The 4,398-nt window shown below is 42.9% G+C and overlaps 1 non-coding gene across 1 annotated transcript; it reads left to right on the forward strand.

Annotated features, from left to right (window-relative positions):
- The first annotated feature begins 3,561 nt into the window (after positions 1 to 3,561).
- LOC112731489 (small nucleolar RNA R71) lies at positions 3,562 to 3,669 on the forward strand. Its single transcript, XR_003167263.1, has one exon. It is a non-coding gene; the product is annotated as a small nucleolar RNA R71 (small nucleolar RNA).
- The last annotated feature ends 729 nt before the right edge of the window (positions 3,670 to 4,398 follow it).

The raw sequence follows: 4,398 nt of genomic DNA on the forward strand, positions 1-4,398 counted from the left end.
GCTCCTCAATGTCTCTTCCTTGCCTTTGTTGCTCCTCTCTCATGGTTCTTTGGTCTTCTCTAATTTCATGGAGGAGGATGGAATACTCTTGGTGCTCCACCCTTAGTTGTCCCATGTTGGAACTTAATTCTCCTAGAGAGGTGTTGATTTGCTCCCAATATTTTTGTGGAGGAAAATGCATCCCTTGAGGCATTTCAGGAATTTCATGATGAGGAGTTTCCTTATGCTCTTATCCATGAGTGGGATCTCTTGTTTGCTCCATCCTTTTCTTAGTGATGGGCTTGTCCTCATCAATGAGGATGTCTTCCTCTATGTCAATTCCAGCTGAATTACAGAGGTGACAAATGAAGTGAGGGAAGGCTAACCTTGCTACAGTAGAGGACTTGTCCGCTACCTTGTAGAGTTCTTGGGATATAACCTCATGAACTTCTACTTCCTCTCTAATCATGATGCTATGAATCATGATAGCCCGATCTATAGTAACTTCAGACCGGTTGCTAGTGGGAATGATCGAGCGTTGGATGAACTCCAACCATCCCCTAGCCACGGGCTTGAGGTCATGCCTTCTTAGTTGAACCGGCTTCCCTCTTGAATCTCTCTTCCATTGGGCGCCCTCTTCACAGATGTCCATGAGGACTTGGTCCAACCTTTAATCAAAGTTGACCCTTCTAGTATATGGGTGTGCATCTCCTTGCATCATGGGCAAGTTGAATGCCAACCTTACATTTTCCGGACTAAAATCTAAGTATTTCCCCCGAACCATTGTAAGCCAATTCTTAGGGTCCGGGTTCACACTTTGATCATGGTTCTTGGTGATCCATGCATTGGCATAGAACTCTTGAACCATTAAGATCCCGACTTGTTGAATGGGGTTGGTGAGAACTTCCCAACCTCTTCTTCGGATCTCATGTCGGATCTTCGGATATTCGCCCTTTTTGAGCTTAAAAGGGACCTCGGGGATCACCTTCTTCTTGGCCACAACTTCATAGAAATGGTCTTGATGTACCCTTGAGAGGAATCTCTCCATCTCCCATGACTCGGAGGTGGAAGCTTTTGCCTTCCCTTTCCTCTTTCTAGAGGTTTCTCTGGCCTTTGGTGCCATAAATGGTTATGGAAAAACAAAAAGCTTTAGCTTTTACCACACCAAACTTAGAAGGTTTGATCATCCTCGAGCAAAAGAAGAAAGAAGAGAGTAGAAGAAGAAGAAATAGAGGAGATGGAAGGGGCTTAGTGTCTCGGCCAAGGGGGAGAAGTAGTGTGTATGTTGTGTAAAAATTAAGGAGTGAAGATGGGTTTATATAGGAGTGGAGAGGGGGGGTATGGTTCGGCCATTATGGGTGGGTTTAGGTAGGAAAGTGGTTTGAATTTGAATGGTGAGGTAGGTGGGGTTTTATGAAGAATGGATGTGAGTGGTGAAGAGAATGGTGGGATTTAATAGGTGAGGGGTTTTTGGGGAAGAGGTATTGAGGTGATTGGTGAATGGGTGAAGAAGAGAGAGAGAGGTGGGGTAGGTGGAGATCCTGTGGGGTCCACAGATCCTGAGGTGTCAAGGATTTCTCATCCCTGCACCATGTGGCGTGCAAAACGCCCCTTGCTGCCAATCCTGGCGTTAAACGCCAGTCTGGTGCCCATTTCTAGCGTTAAACGCCCAGAATGGTGCCAGACTGGGCGTTTAACGCCCATTCTGCTACCCTTACTGGCGTTTAAACGCCAGTAAGTTTCTCCTCCAGGGTGTTCTGTTTTTAATACTATTTTTCCTTCTGTTTTTGCTTTTTTAATTGTTTTTGTGACTTCACATGATCATCAACCTACAAAAAACATAAAATAACAAAAGAAAATAGAAATTCAATATAGATAGTTAAAGATTGGGTTGCCTCCTAACAAGCGCTTTTTTAATGTCAATAGCTTGACAGTGGCTCTTATGGAGCCTCACAGATGTTTAGAGCAATGTTGGAACCTCCCAACACCAAACTTAGAGTTTGACTGTGGGGGCTCTGTTTGTCTCTGTATTAAGAGAAGCTCTTCATGCTTCCTCTCCATGGTTACAGAGGGATATCCTTGAGCTTTAAACACAAGGGGATCTTCATTCACTTGAATGATCAATTCTCCTCTGTCAACATCAATTACAGCTTTTGTTGTGGCTAGGAAGGGTCTGCCAAGGATGATGGATTCATCCATACACTTCCCAGTCTCTAGGATTATGAAATCAGTAGGGATGTAATGGTCTTCAACTTTTACCAAGACATCCTCTACAAGTCTATAAGCTTGTTTCCTTGAATTGTCTGCCATCTCCACTGAGATTCTTGCAGCTTGTACCTCAATGATCCCTAGCTTCTCCATTACAGAGAGAGGCATAAGGTTTTTACTTGACCCCAGGTCACACAGAGCCTTCTCAAAGGTCATGGTGCCTATGTTACAAGGGATTAAGAATTTTCCAGGGTCTTGTCTCTTCAGAGGTAATCTCTGCCTAGTCAAGTCATCCAGTTCTTTGATGAGCATTGGAGGTTCATCCTCCCAAGTCTCATTACCAAACAACCTGGCATTTAGCTTCATGATTGCTCCAAGGTACTTAGCAACTTGCTCTTTAGGAACATCTTCATCCTCTTCAGAGAAAAAATACTCATCAGAGCTCATGAATGGCAAAAGTAAATTTAATGGAATCTCTATGGTCTCAGTGTGAGCCTCAGATTCCCATGGTTCCTCATTAGGGAACTCCATAGAGGTCAGTGGACGTCCATTGAGGTCTTCCTCAGTGGAGATCACTGCTTCTTCCTCCTCTCCATGTTCAGCCATGTGAGATATGGTTATGGCCTTGTACTCTCTTTTTGGATTCTCTTCTGTATTACTTGGAAGAGTACTAGGAGGGAGTTCAGTAACTTTCTTACTCAGCTGACCTACTTGTGCCTCCAAATTTCTAATGGAGGACCTTGTTTCAGTCATGAAACTTTGAGTGGTTTTAATTAGATCAGAGACAGTGGTTGCTAAGTTAGAGTGGCTTTGCTTAGAATTCTCTGTCTGTTGCTGAGAAGATGATGGAAAAGGTTTGCCATTGCTAAACCTATTTCTTCCATCATTATTGTTGTTGAAGTCTTGTTGAGGCCTCTGTTGATCCTTCCATGAGAGGTTTGGATGATTTCTCCATGAAGGATTATAGGTGTTTCCATAGGGTTCTCCCATGTAATTCACCTCTTCCATTGCTGGGTTCTCAGGATCATAAGCTTCTTCTTCAGAGGACGCTTCCTTAGTACTGCCTGTTGCTACTTGCATTCCAGACAGACTCTGAGAAATCATATTGACTTGTTGGGTAAATATTTTATTCTAAGCCAATATGGCATTCAGAGTATCAATCTCAAGAATTTCTTTCTTCTGAGTTGTCCCATTATTCACAGGATTCCTTTCAGAAGTGTACATGAATTGGTTATTTGCAACCATCTCAATGAGTTCCTGAGCTTCTGCAGGCGTCTTCTTCAGATGAAGAGATCCTCCAGCAGAGCTGTCCAATGACATCTTGGATAGTTCAGACAGACCATCATAGAAGATTCCTATGATACTCCATTCTGAAAGCATGTTAGAAAGGCACCATCTGATCAATTGCTTGTATCTTTCCCAAGCTTCATAGAGGGATTCACCTTCCTTCTGTCTGAAGGTTTGGACTTCCACTCTAAGCTTACTCAATTTTTGAGGTGGAAAGAACTTTTCCAAGAAGGCATTGACTAGCTTTTCCAAAGAGTTCAGGCTTTTTTTAGGTTGTGAGTCCAACCATGTCCTAGCTCTGTCTCTTAAAGCAAAAGGAAAGAGCATAAGTTTGTAAACTTCAGGGTCAACCCCATTGGTCTTGACAGTGTCACAGATTTGCAAGAATTCAGCTAAGAACTGATGAGGATCTTCCAATGGAAGTCCATGAAACTTGCAATTCTGTTGCATCAGAGAAATTAATTGAGGCTTAAGCTCAAAGTTGTTTGCTCCAATGGCAGGGATTGAGATGCTTCTCCCAAAGAAGTCGGGAGTAGGTGCAGTAAAGTCACCAAGCACCTTCCTTGCATTATTGGCATTGTTGTTTTCGGCTGCCATGGCTTCTTCTTCTTTGAAAACCTCTGTTAGGCCCTCTAGAGAGAATTGTGCTTTAGCTTCTCTTAGCTTTCTCTTCAAGGTCCTTTCAGGTTCAGGATCAGCTTGAACAAGTATGCCTTTATCTTTGTTCCTGCTCATATGAAAGAGAAGAGAACAAGAAAGTATGGAATCCTCTATGTTACAGTATAGAGATTCCTTGAGGTGTCAGAGGAAAAGAAGAATAGAAGAAGAAGGTAGAAAGAGAAGAATTCGAACTTATCAAGAGGGATAGAGTTCGAATTGTTGATAGTGGAAGAGTGTTAGTCCTTAAGTAGAAGGATGTGAGAA

This window comes from Arachis hypogaea, chromosome 12, assembly GCF_003086295.3.
Source record: "Arachis hypogaea cultivar Tifrunner chromosome 12, arahy.Tifrunner.gnm2.J5K5, whole genome shotgun sequence".
In the NCBI taxonomy this organism is placed as follows: domain Eukaryota; kingdom Viridiplantae; phylum Streptophyta; class Magnoliopsida; order Fabales; family Fabaceae; genus Arachis; species Arachis hypogaea.